Raw genomic sequence first — 22531 nt, 5'->3', positions numbered from 1 at the left:
TCAGTGATTCGAACTTTTTTCACAAGCATGACTTTTACGCAATAGGAGCTATCCTCAAACGTATCAGCCTCAGAATACACATGTTTGGTGTATTGATGCATTCTGATATGGCCGACACTCATGAAAAAAATTGGCGCAATTCCATCAAAAATCATGACTTGAGGTCAAGAACAAACACAACTGAACATGCATTCAGTGATTCGAACTTTTTCACAAGCATGACTTTTACGCAATAGGAGCTATCCTCAAACGTATGAGCCTCAGAATACACATATTTGGTGTGTTGATGCATTCTGATATGGCCGACACTCATAAAAAAAAATTAGCGCAATTCCATCAAAAATCATGACTTGAGGTCAAGAACAAACACAACTGAACATGCATTCAGTGATTCGAACTTTTTCACCAGCATGACTTTTACGCAATAGGAGCTATCCTCAAATGTTTGAGCCTCAGAATACGAATATTTGGTGTGTGGATGCATTCTTAAATGGCCGACACTCATGAAAAGAATTGGCGCAATTCCATCAAATATCATGACTTGAGGTCAAGAACAAACAGAACTCAACACGCATCAACGATTCGAACTTTTTCACAAGCATGACTTTTACGCAACGGGAGCTAACCCCAAATGTTTGAGCCTCAGAATACACATATTTAGTGTGTGGATGCATTCTCATATGGCCGACACTCATGAACAAAATTGGCGCAATTCCATCAAAAATCATGACTTGAGGTCAAGAACAAACACAACTGAACATGCATTCAGTGATTCGAACTTTTTCACAAGCATGACTTTTACGCAATAGGAGCTATCCTCAAACGTATGAGCCTCAGAATACACATATTTAGTGTGTTGATGCATTTTGATATGGCCGACACTCATGAAAAAAATTGGCGCAATTCCATCAAAAATCATGACTTGAGGTCAAGAACAAACACAACTGAACATGCATTCAGTGATTCGAACTTTTTCATCAGCATGACTTTTACGCAATAGGAGCTATCCTCAAACGTATGAGCCTCAGAATACACATATTTGGTGTGTTGATGCATTCTGATATGGCCGACACCCATAAAAAAAAAATTGGCGCAATTCCATCAAAAATCATGACTTGAGGTCAAGAACAAACACAACTGAACATGCATTCAGTGATTCGATCTTTTTCACAAGCATGACTTTTACGCAATAGGAGCTATCTTCAAACGTATGAGCCTCAGAATACGCATATTTGGTGTGTAGATGCATTCTGATATGGCCGACACTCATGAAAAAAATTGGCGCAATTCCATCAAAAATCATGACTTGAGGTCAAGAACAAACACAACTGAACATGCATTCACTGATTCGAACTTTTTTCACAAGCATGACTTTTACGCAATAGGAGCTATCCTCAAACGTATCAGCCTCAGAATACACATATTTGGTGTGTGGATGCATTCTGATATGGCCGACACTCATGAAAAAAATTGGCGCAATTCCATCAAAAATCATGACTTGAGGTCAAGAACAAACACAACTGAACATGCATCTGTGATTCGAACTTTTTTCACAAGCATGACTTTTACGCAATAGGAGCTATCCTCAAACGTATCAGCCTCAGAATACACATGTTTGGTGTATTGATGCATTCTTATATGGCCGAAACTCATGAAAAAAATTGGCGCAATTCCATCAAAAATCATGACTTGAGGTCAAGAACAAACACAACTGAACATGCATTCAGTGATTCGAACTTTTTCACAAGAATGACTTTTACGCAATAGGAGCTATCCACAAACGTATCAGCCTCAGAATACACATATTTGGTGTGTGGATGCATTCTGATATGGCCGACACTCATAAAAAAAATTGGCGCAATTCCATCAAAAATCATGACTTGAGGTCAAGAACAAACACAACTGAACATGCATTCAGTGATTCGAACTTTTTTCACAAGCATGACTTTTACGCAATAGGAGCTATCCTCAAACGTATCAGCCTCAGAATACACATGTTTGGTGTATTGATGCATTCTGATATGGCCGACACTCATGAAAAAAATTGGCGCAATTCCATCAAAAATCATGACTTGAGGTCAAGAACAAACACAACTGAACATGCATTCAGTGATTCGAACTTTTTCACAAGCATGACTTTTACGCAATAGGAGCTATCCTCAAACGTATGAGCCTCAGAATACACATATTTGGTGTGTTGATGCATTCTGATATGGCCGACACTCATAAAAAAAAATTAGCGCAATTCCATCAAAAATCATGACTTGAGGTCAAGAACAAACACAACTGAACATGCATTCAGTGATTCGAACTTTTTCACCAGCATGACTTTTACGCAATAGGAGCTATCCTCAAATGTTTGAGCCTCAGAATACGAATATTTGGTGTGTGGATGCATTCTTAAATGGCCGACACTCATGAAAAGAATTGGCGCAATTCCATCAAATATCATGACTTGAGGTCAAGAACAAACAGAACTCAACACGCATCAACGATTCGAACTTTTTCACAAGCATGACTTTTACGCAACGGGAGCTAACCCCAAATGTTTGAGCCTCAGAATACACATATTTAGTGTGTGGATGCATTCTCATATGGCCGACACTCATGAACAAAATTGGCGCAATTCCATCAAAAATCATGACTTGAGGTCAAGAACAAACACAACTGAACATGCATTCAGTGATTCGAACTTTTTCACAAGCATGACTTTTACGCAATAGGAGCTATCCTCAAATGTTTGAGCCTCAGAATACACATATTTGGTGTGTGGATGCATTCTGATATGGCCGACACTCATAAAAAAAATTGGCGCAATTCCATCAAAAATCATGACTTGAGGTCAAGAACAAACACAACTGAACATGCATTCAGTGATTCGATCTTTTTCACAAGCATGACTTTTACGCAATAGGAGCTATCTTCAAACGTATGAGCCTCAGAATACACATATTTGGTGTGTAGATGCATTCTGATATAGCCGACACTCATGAAAAAAATTGGCGCAATTCCATCAAAAATCATGACTTGAGGTCAAGAACAAACACAACTGAACATGCATTCAGTGATTCGAACTTTTTTCACAAGCATGACTTTTACGCAATAGGAGCTATCCTCAAACGTATGAGCCTCAAAATACACATATTTGGTGTGTGGATGCATTCTGATATGGCCGACACTCATGAAAAAAATTAGCGCAATTCCATCAAAAATCATGACTTGAGGTCAAGAACAAACACAACTGAACATGCATTCAGTGATTCGAACTTTTTTCACAAGCATGACTTTTACGCAATAGGAGCTATCCTCAAATGTTTGAGCCTCAGAATACGAATATTTGGTGTGTGGATGCATTCTTAAATGGCCGACACTCATGAAAAGAATTGGCGCAATTCCATCAAATATCATGACTTGAGGTCAAGAACAAACAGAACTCAACACGCATCAACGATTCGAACTTTTTCACAAGCATGACTTTTACGCAACGGGAGCTAACCTCAAATGTTTGAGCCTCAGAATACACATATTTAGTGTGTGGATGCATTCTCATATGGCCGACACTCATGAAAAAAATTGGCGCAATTCCATCAAAAATCATGACTTGAGGTCAAGAACAAACACAACTGAACATGCATTCAGTGATTCGAACTTTTTCACAAGCATGACTTTTACGCAATAGGAGCTATCCTCAAATGTTTGAGCCTCAGAATACACATATTTGGTGTGTGGATGCATTCTGATATGGCCGACACTCATAAAAAAAATTGGCGCAATTCCATCAAAAATCATGACTTGAGGTCAAGAACAAACACAACTGAACATGCATTCAGTGATTCGATCTTTTTCACAAGCATGACTTTTACGCAATAGGAGCTATCTTCAAACGTATCAGCCTCAGAATACACATATTTGGTGTGTAGATGCATTCTGATATAGCCGACACTCATGAAAAAAATTGGCGCAATTCCATCAAAAATCATGACTTGAGGTCAAGAACAAACACAACTGAACATGCATTCAGTGATTCGAACTTTTTTCACAAGCATGACTTTTACGCAATAGGAGCTATCCTCAAACGTATGAGCCTCAGAATACACATATTTGGTGTGTGGATGCATTCTGATATGGCCGACATTCATGAAAAAAATTGGCGCAATTCCATCAAAAATCATGACTTGAGGTCAAGAACAAACACAACTGAACATGCATTCAGTGATTCGAACTTTTTTCACAAGCATGACTTTTACGCAATAGGAGCTATCCTCAAACGTATCAGCCTCAGAATACACATGTTTGGTGTATTGATGCATTCTTATATGGCCGACACTCATGAAAAAAATTGGCGCAATTCCATCAAAAATCATGACTTGAGGTCAAGAACAAACACAACTGAACATGCATTCAGTGATTCGAACTTTTTCACAAGCATGACTTTTACGCAATAGGAGCTATCCTCAAACGTATGAGCCTCAGAATACACATATTTGGTGTGTTGATGCATTCTGATATGGCCGACACTCATAAAAAAAAAATTAGCGCAATTCCATCAAAAATCATGACTTGAGGTCAAGAACAAACACAACTGAACATGCATTCAGTGATTAGAACTTTTTCATCAGCATGACTTTTACGCAATAGGAGCTATCCTCAAACGTATGAGCCTCAGAATACACATATTTGGTGTGTTGATGCATTCTGATATGGCCGACACCCATAAAAAAAAATTAGCGCAATTCCATCAAAAATCATGACTTGAGGTCAAGAACAAACACAACTGAACATGCATTCAGTGATTCGATCTTTTTCACAAGCATGACTTTTACGCAATAGGAGCTATCTTCAAACGTATGAGCCTCAGCATACACATATTTGGTGTGTAGATGCATTCTGATATGGCCGACACTCATGAAAAAAATTGGCGCAATTCCATCAAAAATCATGACTTGAGGTCAAGAACAAACACAACTGAACATGCATTCAGTGATTCGAACTTTTTTCACAAGCATGACTTTTACGCAATAGGAGCTATCCTCAAACGTATGAGCCTCAGAATACACATATTTGGTGTGTGGATGCATTCTGATATGGCCGACACTCATGAAAAAAATTGGCGCAATTCCATCAAAAATCATGACTTGAGGTCAAGAACAAACACAACTGAACATGCATCTGTGATTCGAACTTTTTTCACAAGCATGACTTTTACGCAATAGGAGCTATCCTCAAACGTATGAGCCTCAGAATACACATGTTTGGTGTATTGATGCATTCTTATATGGCCGAAACTCATGAAAAAGATTGGCGCAATTCCATCAAAAATCATGACTTGAGGTCAAGAACAAACACAACTGAACATGCATTCAGTGATTCGATCTTTTTCACAAGCATGACTTTTACGCAATAGGAGCTATCCTCAAACGTATGAGCCTCAGAATACACATATTTGATGTGTGGATGCATTCTGATATGGCCGACACTCATAAAAAAAATTGGCGCAATTCCATCAAAAATCATGACTTGAGGTCAAGAACAAACACAACTGAACATGCATTCAGTGATTCGAACTTTTTTCACAAGCATGACTTTTACGCAATAGGAGCTATCCTCAAACGTATGAGCCTCAGAATACACATATTTGGTGTGTGGATGCATTCTGATATGGCCGACACTCATAAAAAAATTGGCGCAATTCCATCAAAAATCATGACTTGAGGTCAAGAACAAACACAACTGAACATGCATTCAGTGATTCGAACTTTTTTCACAAGCATGACTTTTACGCAATAGGAGCTATCCTCAAACGTATCAGCCTCAGAATACACATGTTTGGTGTATTGATGCATTCTTATATGGCCGAAACTCATGAAAAAAATTGGCGCAATTCCATCAAAAATCATGACTTGAGGTCAAGAACAAACACAACTGAACATGCATTCAGTGATTCGAACTTTTTCACAAGCATGACTTTTACGCAATAGGAGCTATCCTCAAACGTATGAGCCTCAGAATACACATATTTGGTGTGTTGATGCATTCTGATATGGCCGACACTCATAAAAAAAAAATTAGCGCAATTCCATCAAAAATCATGACTTGAGGTCAAGAACAAACACAACTGAACATGCATTCAGTGATTCGAACTTTTTCACAAGCATGACTTTTACGCAATAGGAGCTATCCTCAAATGTTTGAGCCTCAGAATACACATATTTAGTGTGTGGATGCATGCTCATATGGCCGACACTCATAAAAAAAATTGGCGCAATTCCATCAAAAATCATGACTTGAGGTCAAGAACAAACACAACTGAACATGCATTCAGTGATTCGATCTTTTTCACAAGCATGACTTTTACGCAATAGGAGCTATCTTCAAACGTATCAGCCTCAGAATACACATATTTGGTGTGTAGATGCATTCTGATATAGCCGACACTCATGAAAAAAATTGGCGCAATTCCATCAAAAATCATGACTTGAGGTCAAGAACAAACACAACTGAACATGCATTCAGTGATTCGAACTTTTTTCACAAGCATGACTTTTACGCAATAGGAGCTATCCTCAAACGTATGAGCCTCAGAATACACATATTTGGTGTGTGGATGCATTCTGATATGGCCGACATTCATGAAAAAAATTGGCGCAATTCCATCAAAAATCATGACTTGAGGTCAAGAACAAACACAACTGAACATGCATTCAGTGATTCGAACTTTTTTCACAAGCATGACTTTTACGCAATAGGAGCTATCCTCAAACGTATCAGCCTCAGAATACACATGTTTGGTGTATTGATGCATTCTTATATGGCCGACACTCATGAAAAAAATTGGCGCAATTCCATCAAAAATCATGACTTGAGGTCAAGAACAAACACAACTGAACATGCATTCAGTGATTCGAACTTTTTCACAAGCATGACTTTTACGCAATAGGAGCTATCCTCAAACGTATGAGCCTCAGAATACACATATTTGGTGTGTTGATGCATTCTGATATGGCCGACACTCATAAAAAAAAATTAGCGCAATTCCATCAAAAATCATGACTTGAGGTCAAGAACAAACACAACTGAACATGCATTCAGTGATTAGAACTTTTTCATCAGCATGACTTTTACGCAATAGGAGCTATCCTCAAACGTATGAGCCTCAGAATACACATATTTGGTGTGTTGATGCATTCTGATATGGCCGACACCCATAAAAAAAAATTAGCGCAATTCCATCAAAAATCATGACTTGAGGTCAAGAACAAACACAACTGAACATGCATTCAGTGATTCGATCTTTTTCACAAGCATGACTTTTACGCAATAGGAGCTATCTTCAAACGTATGAGCCTCAGCATACACATATTTGGTGTGTAGATGCATTCTGATATGGCCGACACTCATGAAAAAAATTGGTGCAATTCCATCAAAAATCATGACTTGAGGTCAAGAACAAACACAACTGAACATGCATTCAGTGATTCGAACTTTTTTCACAAGCATGACTTTTACGCAATAGGAGCTATCCTCAAACGTATGAGCCTCAGAATACACATATTTGGTGTGTGGATGCATTCTGATATGGCCGACACTCATGAAAAAAATTGGCGCAATTCCATCAAAAATCATGACTTGAGGTCAAGAACAAACACAACTGAACATGCATCTGTGATTCGAACTTTTTTCACAAGCATGACTTTTACGCAATAGGAGCTATCCTCAAACGTATGAGCCTCAGAATACACATATTTGGTGTGTTGATGCATTCTTATATGGCCGAAACTCATGAAAAAGATTGGCGCAATTCCATCAAAAATCATGACTTGAGGTCAAGAACAAACACAACTGAACATGCATTCAGTGATTCGATCTTTTTCACAAGCATGACTTTTACGCAATAGGAGCTATCCTCAAACGTATGAGCCTCAGAATACACATATTTGGTGTGTGGATGCATTCTGATATGGCCGACACTCATAAAAAAAATTGGCGCAATTCCATCAAAAATCATGACTTGAGGTCAAGAACAAACACATCAGAACATGCATTCAGTGATTCGAACTTTTTTCACAAGCATGACTTTTACGCAATAGGAGCTATCCTCAAACGTATGAGCCTCAGAATACACATGTTTGGTGTATTGATGCATTCTGATATGGCCGACACTCATGAAAAAAATTGGCGCAATTCCATCAAAAATCATGACTTGAGGTCAAGAACAAACACAACTGAACATGCATTCAGTGATTCGAACTTTTTCACAAGCATGACTTTTACGCAATAGGAGCTATCCTCAAACGTATGAGCCTCAGAATACACATATTTGGTGTGTTGATGCATTCTGATATGGCCGACACTCATAAAAAAAAAATTAGCGCAATTCCATCAAAAATCATGACTTGAGGTCAAGAACAAACACAACTGAACATGCATTCAGTGATTCGAACTTTTTCACAAGCATGACTTTTACGCAATAGGAGCTATCCTCAAATGTTTGAGCCTCAGAATACACATATTTAGTGTGTGGATGCATGCTCATATGGCCGACACTCATAAAAAAAATTGGCGCAATTCCATCAAAAATCATGACTTGAGGTCAAGAACAAACACAACTGAACATGCATTCAGTGATTCGATCTTTTTCACAAGCATGACTTTTACGCAATAGGAGCTATCTTCAAACGTATCAGCCTCAGAATACACATATTTGGTGTGTAGATGCATTCTGATATAGCCGACACTCATGAAAAAAATTGGCGCAATTCCATCAAAAATCATGACTTGAGGTCAAGAACAAACACAACTGAACATGCATTCAGTGATTCGAACTTTTTTCACAAGCATGACTTTTACGCAATAGGAGCTATCCTCAAACGTATGAGCCTCAGAATACACATATTTGGTGTGTGGATGCATTCTGATATGGCCGACATTCATGAAAAAAATTGGCGCAATTCCATCAAAAATCATGACTTGAGGTCAAGAACAAACACAACTGAACATGCATTCAGTGATTCGAACTTTTTTCACAAGCATGACTTTTACGCAATAGGAGCTATCCTCAAACGTATCAGCCTCAGAATACACATGTTTGGTGTATTGATGCATTCTTATATGGCCGACACTCATGAAAAAAATTGGCGCAATTCCATCAAAAATCATGACTTGAGGTCAAGAACAAACACAACTGAACATGCATTCAGTGATTCGAACTTTTTCACAAGCATGACTTTTACGCAATAGGAGCTATCCTCAAACGTATGAGCCTCAGAATACACATATTTGGTGTGTTGATGCATTCTGATATGGCCGACACTCATAAAAAAAAATTAGCGCAATTCCATCAAAAATCATGACTTGAGGTCAAGAACAAACACAACTGAACATGCATTCAGTGATTAGAACTTTTTCATCAGCATGACTTTTACGCAATAGGAGCTATCCTCAAACGTATGAGCCTCAGAATACACATATTTGGTGTGTTGATGCATTCTGATATGGCCGACACCCATAAAAAAAAATTAGCGCAATTCCATCAAAAATCATGACTTGAGGTCAAGAACAAACACAACTGAACATGCATTCAGTGATTCGATCTTTTTCACAAGCATGACTTTTACGCAATAGGAGCTATCTTCAATCGTATGAGCCTCAGCATACACATATTTGGTGTGTAGATGCATTCTGATATGGCCGACACTCATGAAAAAAATTGGTGCAATTCCATCAAAAATCATGACTTGAGGTCAAGAACAAACACAACTGAACATGCATTCAGTGATTCGAACTTTTTTCACAAGCATGACTTTTACGCAATAGGAGCTATCCTCAAACGTATGAGCCTCAGAATACACATATTTGGTGTGTGGATGCATTCTGATATGGCCGACACTCATGAAAAAAATTGGCGCAATTCCATCAAAAATCATGACTTGAGGTCAAGAACAAACACAACTGAACATGCATCTGTGATTCGAACTTTTTTCACAAGCATGACTTTTACGCAATAGGAGCTATCCTCAAACGTATGAGCCTCAGAATACACATATTTGGTGTGTTGATGCATTCTTATATGGCCGAAACTCATGAAAAAGATTGGCGCAATTCCATCAAAAATCATGACTTGAGGTCAAGAACAAACACAACTGAACATGCATTCAGTGATTCGATCTTTTTCACAAGCATGACTTTTACGCAATAGGAGCTATCCTCAAACGTATGAGCCTCAGAATACACATATTTGGTGTGTGGATGCATTCTGATATGGCCGACACTCATAAAAAAAATTGGCGCAATTCCATCAAAAATCATGACTTGAGGTCAAGAACAAACACATCAGAACATGCATTCAGTGATTCGAACTTTTTTCACAAGCATGACTTTTACGCAATAGGAGCTATCCTCAAACGTATGAGCCTCAGAATACACATGTTTGGTGTATTGATGCATTCTGATATGGCCGACACTCATGAAAAAAATTGGCGCAATTCCATCAAAAATCATGACTTGAGGTCAAGAACAAACACAACTGAACATGCATTCAGTGATTCGAACTTTTTCACAAGCATGACTTTTACGCAATAGGAGCTATCCTCAAACGTATGAGCCTCAGAATACACATATTTGGTGTGTTGATGCATTCTGATATGGCCGACACTCATAAAAAAAAAATTAGCGCAATTCCATCAAAAATCATGACTTGAGGTCAAGAACAAACACAACTGAACATGCATTCAGTGATTCGAACTTTTTCACAAGCATGACTTTTACGCAATAGGAGCTATCCTCAAATGTTTGAGCCTCAGAATACGAATATTTGGTGTGTGGATGCATTCTTAAATGGCCGACACTCATGAAAAGAATTGGCGCAATTCCATCAAATATCATGACTTAAGGTCAAGAACAAACACAACTCAACACGCATCAACGATTCGAACTTTTTCACAAGCATGACTTTTACGCAACGGGAGCTAACCTCAAATGTTTGAGCCTCAGAATACACATATTTAGTGTGTGGATGCATTCTCATATGGCCGACACTCATGAAAAAAATTAGCGCAATTCCATCAAAAATCATGACTTGAGGTCAAGAACAAACACAACTGAACATGCATTCAGTGATTCGAACTTTTTCACAAGCATGACTTTTACGCAATAGGAGCTATCCTCAAATGTTTGTGCTTCAGAATACACATATTTGGTGTGTGGATGCATTCTGATATGGCCGACACTCATAAAAAAAATTGGCGCAATTCCATCAAAAATCATGACTTGAGGTCAAGAACAAACACAACTGAACATGCATTCAGTGATTCGATCTTTTTCACAAGCATGACTTTTACGCAATAGGAGCTATCTTCAAACGTATGAGCCTCAGAATACACATATTTGATGAGTAGATGCATTCTGATATAGCCGACACTCATGAAAAAAATTGGCGCAATTCCATCAAAAATCATGACTTGAGGTCAAGAACAAACACAACTGAACATGCATTCAGTGATTCGAACTTTTTTCACAAGCATGACTTTTACGCAATAGGAGCTATCCTCAAACGTATGAGCCTCAGAATACACATATTTGGTGTGTGGATGCATTCTGATATGGCCGACACTCATAAAAAAATTGGCGCAATTCCATCAAAAATCATGACTTGAGGTCAAGAACAAACACAACTGAACATGCATTCAGTGATTCGAACTTTTTTCACAAGCATGACTTTTACGCAACAGGAGCTATCCTCAAACGTATCAGCCTCAGAATACACATGTTTGGTGTATTGATGCATTCTTATATGGCCGAAACTCATGAAAAAAATTGGCGCAATTCCATCAAAAATCATGACTTGAGGTCAAGAACAAACACAACTGAACATGCATTCAGTGATTCGAACTTTTTTCACAAGCATGACTTTTACGCAATAGGAGCTATCCTCAAACGTATCAGCCTCAGAATACACATGTTTGGTGTATTGATGCATTCTTATATGGCCGAAACTCATGAAAAAAATTGGCGCAATTCCATCAAAAATCATGACTTGAGGTCAAGAACAAACACAACTGAACATGCATTCAGTGATTCGAACTTTTTCACAAGCATGACTTTTACGCAATAGGAGCTATCCTCAAACGTATGAGCCTCAGAATACACATATTTGGTGTGTTGATGCATTCTGATATGGCCGACACTCATAAAAAAAATTTTAGCGCAATTCCATCAAAAATCATGACTTGAGGTCAAGAACAAACACAACTGAACATGCATTCAGTGATTCGAACTTTTTCACAAGCATGACTTTTACGCAATAGGAGCTATCCTCAAATGTTTGAGCCTCAGAATACGAATATTTGGTGTGTGGATGCATTCTTAAATGGCCGACACTCATGAAAAGAATTGGCGCAATTCCATCAAATATCATGACTTAAGGTCAAGAACAAACACAACTCAACACGCATCAACGATTCGAACTTTTTCACAAGCATGACTTTTACGCAACGGGAGCTAACCTCAAATGTTTGAGCCTCAGAATACACATATTTAGTGTGTGGATGCATTCTCATATGGCCGACACTCATGAAAAAAATTAGCGCAATTCCATCAAAAATCATGACTTGAGGTCAAGAACAAACACAACTGAACATGCATTCAGTGATTCGAACTTTTTCACAAGCATGACTTTTACGCAATAGGAGCTATCCTCAAATGTTTGTGCTTCAGAATACACATATTTGGTGTGTGGATGCATTCTGATATGGCCGACACTCATAAAAAAAATTGGCGCAATTCCATCAAAAATCATGACTTGAGGTCAAGAACAAACACAACTGAACATGCATTCAGTGATTCGATCTTTTTCACAAGCATGACTTTTACGCAATAGGAGCTATCTTCAAACGTATGAGCCTCAGAATACACATATTTGATGAGTAGATGCATTCTGATATAGCCGACACTCATGAAAAAAATTGGCGCAATTCCATCAAAAATCATGACTTGAGGTCAAGAACAAACACAACTGAACATGCATTCAGTGATTCGAACTTTTTTCACAAGCATGACTTTTACGCAATAGGAGCTATCCTCAAACGTATGAGCCTCAGAATACACATATTTGGTGTGTGGATGCATTCTGATATGGCCGACACTCATAAAAAAATTGGCGCAATTCCATCAAAAATCATGACTTGAGGTCAAGAACAAACACAACTGAACATGCATTCAGTGATTCGAACTTTTTTCACAAGCATGACTTTTACGCAACAGGAGCTATCCTCAAACGTATCAGCCTCAGAATACACATGTTTGGTGTATTGATGCATTCTTATATGGCCGAAACTCATGAAAAAAATTGGCGCAATTCCATCAAAAATCATGACTTGAGGTCAAGAACAAACACAACTGAACATGCATTCAGTGATTCGAACTTTTTTCACAAGCATGACTTTTACGCAATAGGAGCTATCCTCAAACGTATCAGCCTCAGAATACACATGTTTGGTGTATTGATGCATTCTTATATGGCCGAAACTCATGAAAAAAATTGGCGCAATTCCATCAAAAATCATGACTTGAGGTCAAGAACAAACACAACTGAACATGCATTCAGTGATTCGAACTTTTTCACAAGCATGACTTTTACGCAATAGGAGCTATCCTCAAACGTATGAGCCTCAGAATACACATATTTGGTGTGTTGATGCATTCTGATATGGCCGACACTCATAAAAAAAAAATTAGCGCAATTCCATCAAAAATCATGACTTGAGGTCAAGAACAAACACAACTGAACATGCATTCAGTGATTCGAACTTTTTCACAAGCATGACTTTTACGCAATAGGAGCTATCCTCAAATGTTTGAGCCTCAGAATACGAATATTTGGTGTGTGGATGCATTCTTAAATGGCCGACACTCATGAAAAGAATTGGCGCAATTCCATCAAATATCATGACTTAAGGTCAAGAACAAACACAACTCAACACGCATCAACGATTCGAACTTTTTCACAAGCATGACTTTTACGCAACGGGAGCTAACCTCAAATGTTTGAGCCTCAGAATACACATATTTAGTGTGTGGATGCATTCTCATATGGCCGACACTCATGAAAAAAATTAGCGCAATTCCATCAAAAATCATGACTTGAGGTCAAGAACAAACACAACTGAACATGCATTCAGTGATTCGAACTTTTTCACAAGCATGACTTTTACGCAATAGGAGCTATCCTCAAATGTTTGTGCTTCAGAATACACATATTTGGTGTGTGGATGCATTCTGATATGGCCGACACTCATAAAAAAAATTGGCGCAATTCCATCAAAAATCATGACTTGAGGTCAAGAACAAACACAACTGAACATGCATTCAGTGATTCGATCTTTTTCACAAGCATGACTTTTACGCAATAGGAGCTATCTTCAAACGTATGAGCCTCAGAATACACATATTTGATGAGTAGATGCATTCTGATATAGCCGACACTCATGAAAAAAATTGGCGCAATTCCATCAAAAATCATGACTTGAGGTCAAGAACAAACACAACTGAACATGCATTCAGTGATTCGAACTTTTTTCACAAGCATGACTTTTACGCAATAGGAGCTATCCTCAAACGTATGAGCCTCAGAATACACATATTTGGTGTGTGGATGCATTCTGATATGGCCGACACTCATAAAAAAATTGGCGCAATTCCATCAAAAATCATGACTTGAGGTCAAGAACAAACACAACTGAACATGCATTCAGTGATTCGAACTTTTTTCACAAGCATGACTTTTACGCAACAGGAGCTATCCTCAAACGTATCAGCCTCAGAATACACATGTTTGGTGTATTGATGCATTCTTATATGGCCGAAACTCATGAAAAAAATTGGCGCAATTCCATCAAAAATCATGACTTGAGGTCAAGAACAAACACAACTGAACATGCATTCAGTGATTCGAACTTTTTTCACAAGCATGACTTTTACGCAATAGGAGCTATCCTCAAACGTATCAGCCTCAGAATACACATGTTTGGTGTATTGATGCATTCTTATATGGCCGAAACTCATGAAAAAAATTGGCGCAATTCCATCAAAAATCATGACTTGAGGTCAAGAACAAACACAACTGAACATGCATTCAGTGATTCGAACTTTTTCACAAGCATGACTTTTACGCAATAGGAGCTATCCTCAAACGTATGAGCCTCAGAATACACATATTTGGTGTGTTGATGCATTCTGATATGGCCGACACTCATAAAAAAAAAATTAGCGCAATTCCATCAAAAATCATGACTTGAGGTCAAGAACAAACACAACTGAACATGCATTCAGTGATTCGAACTTTTTCACAAGCATGACTTTTACGCAATAGGAGCTATCCTCAAATGTTTGAGCCTCAGAATACACATATTTAGTGTGTGGATGCATGCTCATATGGCCGACACTCATAAAAAAAATTGGCGCAATTCCATCAAAAATCATGACTTGAGGTCAAGAACAAACACAACTGAACATGCATTCAGTGATTCGATCTTTTTCACAAGCATGACTTTTACGCAATAGGAGCTATCTTCAAACGTATGAGCCTCAGAATACACATATTTGGTGTGTAGATGCATTCTGATATAGCCGACACTCATGAAAAAAATTGGCGCAATTCCATCAAAAATCATGACTTGAGGTCAAGAACAAACACAACTGAACATGCATTCAGTGATTCGAACTTTTTTCACAAGCATGACTTTTACGCAATAGGAGCTATCCTCAAACGTATGAGCCTCAGAATACACATATTTGGTGTGTGGATGCATTCTGATATGGCCGACATTCATGAAAAAAATTGGCGCAATTCCATCAAAAATCATGACTTGAGGTCAAGAACAAACACAACTGAACATGCATTCAGTGATTCGAACTTTTTTCACAAGCATGACTTTTACGCAATAGGAGCTATCCTCAAACGTATCAGCCTCAGAATACACATGTTTGGTGTATTGATGCATTCTTATATGGCCGACACTCATGAAAAAAATTGGCGCAATTCCATCAAAAATCATGACTTGAGGTCAAGAACAAACACAACTGAACATGCATTCAGTGATTCGAACTTTTTCACAAGCATGACTTTTACGCAATAGGAGCTATCCTCAAACGTATGAGCCTCAGAATACACATATTTGGTGTGTTGATGCATTCTGATATGGCCGACACTCATAAAAAAAAAATTAGCGCAATTCCATCAAAAATCATGACTTGAGGTCAAGAACAAACACAACTGAACATGCATTCAGTGATTAGAACTTTTTCATCAGCATGACTTTTACGCAATAGGAGCTATCCTCAAACGTATGAGCCTCAGAATACACATATTTGGTGTGTTGATGCATTCTGATATGGCCGACACCCATAAAAAAAAATTAGCGCAATTCCATCAAAAATCATGACTTGAGGTCAAGAACAAACACAACTGAACATGCATTCAGTGATTCGATCTTTTTCACAAGCATGACTTTTACGCAATAGGAGCTATCTTCAAACGTATGAGCCTCAGCATACACATATTTGGTGTGTAGATGCATTCTGATATGGCCGACACTCATGAAAAAAATTGGTGCAATTCCATCAAAAATCATGACTTGAGGTCAAGAACAAACACAACTGAACATGCATTCAGTGATTCGAACTTTTTTCACAAGCATGACTTTTACGCAATAGGAGCTATCCTCAAACGTATGAGCCTCAGAATACACATATTTGGTGTGTGGATGCATTCTGATATGGCCGACACTCATGAAAAAAATTGGCGCAATTCCATCAAAAATCATGACTTGAGGTCAAGAACAAACACAACTGAACATGCATCTGTGATTCGAACTTTTTTCACAAGCATGACTTTTACGCAATAGGAGCTATCCTCAAACGTATGAGCCTCAGAATACACATATTTGGTGTGTTGATGCATTCTTATATGGCCGAAACTCATGAAAAAGATTGGCGCAATTCCATCAAAAATCATGACTTGAGGTCAAGAACAAACACAACTGAACATGCATTCAGTGATTCGATCTTTTTCACAAGCATGACTTTTACGCAATAGGAGCTATCCTCAAACGTATGAGCCTCAGAATACACATATTTGGTGTGTGGATGCATTCTGATATGGCCGACACTCATAAAAAAAATTGGCGCAATTCCATCAAAAATCATGACTTGAGGTCAAGAACAAACACAACTGAACATGCATTCAGTGATTCGAACTTTTTTCACAAGCATGACTTTTACGCAATAGGAGCTATCCTCAAACGTATGAGCCTCAGAATACACATGTTTGGTGTATTGATGCATTCTGATATGGCCGACACTCATGAAAAAAATTGGCGCAATTCCATCAAAAATCATGACTTGAGGTCAAGAACAAACACAACTGAACATGCATTCAGTGATTCGAACTTTTTCACAAGCATGACTTTTACGCAATAGGAGCTATCCTCAAACGTATGAGCCTCAGAATACACATATTTGGTGTGTTGATGCATTCTGATATGGCCGACACTCATAAAAAAAAAATTAGCGCAATTCCATCAAAAATCATGACTTGAGGTCAAGAACAAACACAACTGAACATGCATTCAGTGATTCGAACTTTTTCACAAGCATGACTTTTACGCAATAGGAGCTATCCTCAAATGTTTGAGCCTCAGAATACGAATATTTGGTGTGTGGATGCATTCTTAAATGGCCGACACTCATGAAAAGAATTGGCGCAATTCCATCAAATATCATGACTTAAGGTCAAGAACAAACACAACTCAACACGCATCAACGATTCGAACTTTTTCACAAGCATGACTTTTACGCAACGGGAGCTAACCTCAAATGTTTGAGCCTCAGAATACACATATTTAGTGTGTGGATGCATTCTCATATGGCCGACACTCATGAAAAAAATTAGCGCAATTCCATCAAAAATCATGACTTGAGGTCAAGAACAAACACAACTGAACATGCATTCAGTGATTCGAACTTTTTCACAAGCATGACTTTTACGCAATAGGAGCTATCCTCAAATGTTTGTGCCTCAGAATACACATATTTGGTGTGTGGATGCATTCTGATATGGCCGACACTCATAAAAAAAATTGGCGCAATTCCATCAAAAATCATGACTTGAGGTCAAGAACAAACACAACTGAACATGCATTCAGTGATTCGATCTTTTTCACAAGCATGACTTTTACGCAATAGGAGCTATCTTCAAACGTATGAGCCTCAGAATACACATATTTGATGAGTAGATGCATTCTGATATAGCCGACACTCATGAAAAAAATTGGCGCAATTCCATCAAAAATCATGACTTGAGGTCAAGAACAAACACAACTGAACATGCATTCAGTGATTCGAACTTTTTTCACAAGCATGACTTTTACGCAATAGGAGCTATCCTCAAACGTATGAGCCTCAGAATACACATATTTGGTGTGTGGATGCATTCTGATATGGCCGACACTCATAAAAAAATTGGCGCAATTCCATCAAAAATCATGACTTGAGGTCAAGAACAAACACAACTGAACATGCATTCAGTGATTCGAACTTTTTTCACAAGCATGACTTTTACGCAATAGGAGCTATCCTCAAACGTATCAGCCTCAGAATACACATGTTTGGTGTATTGATGCATTCTTATATGGCCGAAACTCATGAAAAAAATTGGCGCAATTCCATCAAAAATCATGACTTGAGGTCAAGAACAAACACAACTGAACATGCATTCAGTGATTCGAACTTTTTCAAAAGCATGACTTTTACGCAATAGGAGCTATCCTCAAACGTATCAGCCTCAGAATACACATATTTGGTGTGTTGATGCATTCTGATATGGCCGACACTCATAAAAAAAAAATTAGCGCAATTCCATCAAAAATCATGACTTGAGGTCAAGAACAAACACAACTGAACATGCATTCAGTGATTCGAACTTTTTCACAAGCATGACTTTTACGCAATAGGAGCTATCCTCAAATGTTTGAGCCTCAGAATACACATATTTAGTGTGTGGATGCATGCTCATATGGCCGACACTCATGAAAAAAATTGGCGCAATTCCATCAAAAATCATGACTTGAGGTCAAGAACAAACACAACTGAACATGCATTCAGTGATTCGAACTTTTTCACAAGCATGACTTTTACGCAATAGGAGCTATCCTCAAACGTATGAGCCTCAGAATACAAATATTTGGTGTGTAGATGCATTCTGATATGGCCGACACTCATGAAAAAAATTGGCGCAATTCCATCAAAAATCATGACTTGAGGTCAAGAACAAACACAACTGAACATGCATTCAGTGATTCGAACTTTTTCATCAGCATGACTTTTACGCAATAGGAGCTATCCTCAAATGTTTGAGCCTCAGAATACACATATTTAGTGTGTGGATGCATTCTCATATGGCCGACACTCATGAAAAAAATTGGCGCAATTCCATCAAAAATCATGACTTGAGGTCAAGAACAAACACAACAGAACATGCATTCAGTGATTCGAACTTTTTCACAAGCATGACTTTTACGCAATAGGAGCTATCCTCAAATGTTTGAGCCTCAGAATACACATATTTAGTGTGTGGATGCATTCTCATATGGCCGACACTCATGAAAAAAATTGGCGCAATTCCATCAAAAATCATGACTTGAGGTCAAGAACAAACACAACTGAACATGCATTCAGTGATTCGAACTTTTTTCACAAGCATGACTTTTACGCAATAGGAGCTATCCTCAAACGTATCAGCCGCAGAATACACATATTTGGTGTATTGATGAATTCTTAAATGGCCGAAACTCATGAAAAAAATTGGCGCAATTCCATCAAAAATCATGACTTGAGGTCAAGAACAAACACAACTGAACATGCATTCAGTGATTCGAACTTTTTTCACAAGCATGACTTTTACGCAATAGGAGCTATCCTCAAACGTATGCGCCTCAGAATACACATATTTGGTGTGTGGATGCATTCTGATATGGCCGACACTCATGAAAAAAATTGGCGCAATTCCATCAAAAATCATGACTTGAGGTCAAGAACAAACACAACTGAACATGCATCTGTGATTCGAACTTTTTTCACAAGCATGACTTTTACGCAATAGGAGCTATCCTCAAACGTATCAGCCTCAGAATACACATGTTTGGTGTATTGATGCATTCTTATATGGCCGAAACTCATGAAAAAAATTGGCGCAATTCCATCAAAAATCATGACTTGAGGTCAAGAACAAACACAACAGAACATGCATTCAGTGATTCGAACTTTTTCACAAGCATGACTTTTACGCAATAGGAGCTATCCTCAAACGTATGAGCCTCAGAATACACATATTTGGTGTGTGGATGCATTCTGATATGGCCGACACTCATAAAAAAAATTGGCGCAATTCCATCAAAAATCATGACTTGAGGTCAAGAACAAACACAACTGAACATGCATTCAGTGATTCGAACTTTTTTCACAAGCATGACTTTTACGCAATAGGAGCTATCCTCAAATGTTTGAGCCTCAGAATACGAATATTTGGTGTGTGGATGCATTCTTAAATGGCCGACACTCATGAAAAGAATTGGCGCAATTCCATCAAATATCATGACTTGAGGTCAAGAACAAACACAACTCAGCACGCATCAACGATTCGAACTTTTTCACAAGCATGACTTTTACGCAACGGGAGCTAACCTCAAATGTTTGAGCCTCAGAATACACATATTTAGTGTGTGGATGCATTCTCATATGGCCGACACTCATGAAAAAAATTGGCGCAATTCCATCAAAAATCATGACTTGAGGTCAAGAACAAACACAACTGAACATGCATTCAGTGATTCGAACTTTTTCACAAGCATGACTTTTACGCAATAGGAGCTATCCTCAAATGTTTGAGCCTCAGAATACACATATTAGGTGTGTGGATGCATTCTCATATGGCCGACACTCATGAAAAAAATTGGCGCAATTCCATCAAAAATCATGACTTGAGGTCAAGAACAAACACAACTGAACATGCATTCAGTGATTCGAACTTTTTCACAAGCATGACTTTTACGCAATAGGAGCTATCCTCAAACGTATGTGCCTCAGAATACAAATATTTGGTGTGTAGATGCATTCTGATATGGCCGACACTCATGAAAAAAATTGGCGCAATTCCATCAAAAATCATCACTTGAGGTCAAGAACAAACACATCAGAACATGCATTCAGTGATTCGAACTTTTTCACAAGCATGACTTTTACGCAATAGGAGCTATCCTCAAACGTATGAGCCTCAGAATACACATATTTGGTGTGTGGATGCATTCTGATATGGCCGACACTCATAAAAAAATTGGCGCAATTCCATCAAAAATCATGACTTGAGGTCAAGAACAAACACAACTGAACATGCATTCAGTGATTCGAACTTTTTCACAAGCATGACTTTTACGCAATAGGAGCTATCCTCAAACGTATGAGCCTCAGAATACACATATTTGGTGTATTGATGCATTCTTAAATCGCCGAATCTCATGAAAAAAATTGGCGCAATTCCATCAAAAATCATGACTTGAGGTCAAGAACAAACACAACTGAACATGCATTCAGTGATTCGAGCTTTTTCACAAGCATGACTTTTACGCAATAGGAGCTATCCTCAAACGTATGAGCCTCAGAATACACATATTTGGTGTGTGGATGCATTCTGATATGGCCGACACTCATAAAAATAATTGGCGCAATTCCATCAAAAATCATGACTTGAGGTCAAGAACAAACACAACTGAACATGCATTCATTGATTCGAACTTTTTTCACAAGCATGACTTTTACGCAATAGGAGCTATCCTCAAACGTATGAGCCTCAGAATACACATGTTTGGTGTATTCATGCATTCTTATATGGCCGACACTCATGAAAAGAATTGGCGCAATTCCATCAAAAATCATGACTTGAGGTCAAGAACAAACACAACTGAACATGCATTCAGTGATTCGAACTTTTTCATCAGCATGACTTTTACGCAATAGGAGCTATCCTCAAACGTATGAGCCTCAGAATACACATATTTGGTGTGTAGATGCATTCTGATATGGCCGACACTCATGAAAAAAAAAATCATGACTTGAGGTCAAGAACAAACACAACTGAACATGCATTCAGTGATTCGAACTTTTTTACAAGCATGACTTTTACGGAATGGGAGCTATCCTCAAACGTATGAGCCTCAGAATACACATATTTGGTGTGTTGATACATTCTGATATGGCCGACACTCATAAAAAAAAAATTAGCGCAATTCCATCAAAAATCATGACTTGAGGTCAAGAACAAACACAACTCAACACGCATCAACGATTCGAACTTTTTCACAAGCATGACTTTTACGCAACGGGAGCTAACCTCAAATGTTTGAGCCTCAGAATACACATATTTAGTGTGTGGATGCATTCTGATATGGCCGACACTCATGAAAAAAATTGGCGCAATTCCATCAAA

This window comes from Haliotis rufescens, unplaced genomic scaffold (genome assembly GCF_023055435.1).
Source record: "Haliotis rufescens isolate VD_foot unplaced genomic scaffold, xgHalRufe1.0.p SCAF_19, whole genome shotgun sequence".
In the NCBI taxonomy this organism is placed as follows: domain Eukaryota; kingdom Metazoa; phylum Mollusca; class Gastropoda; order Lepetellida; family Haliotidae; genus Haliotis; species Haliotis rufescens.
The sequence above is the reverse complement of the archived record's forward strand: the minus strand, read 5'-3'. Positions refer to the sequence as shown.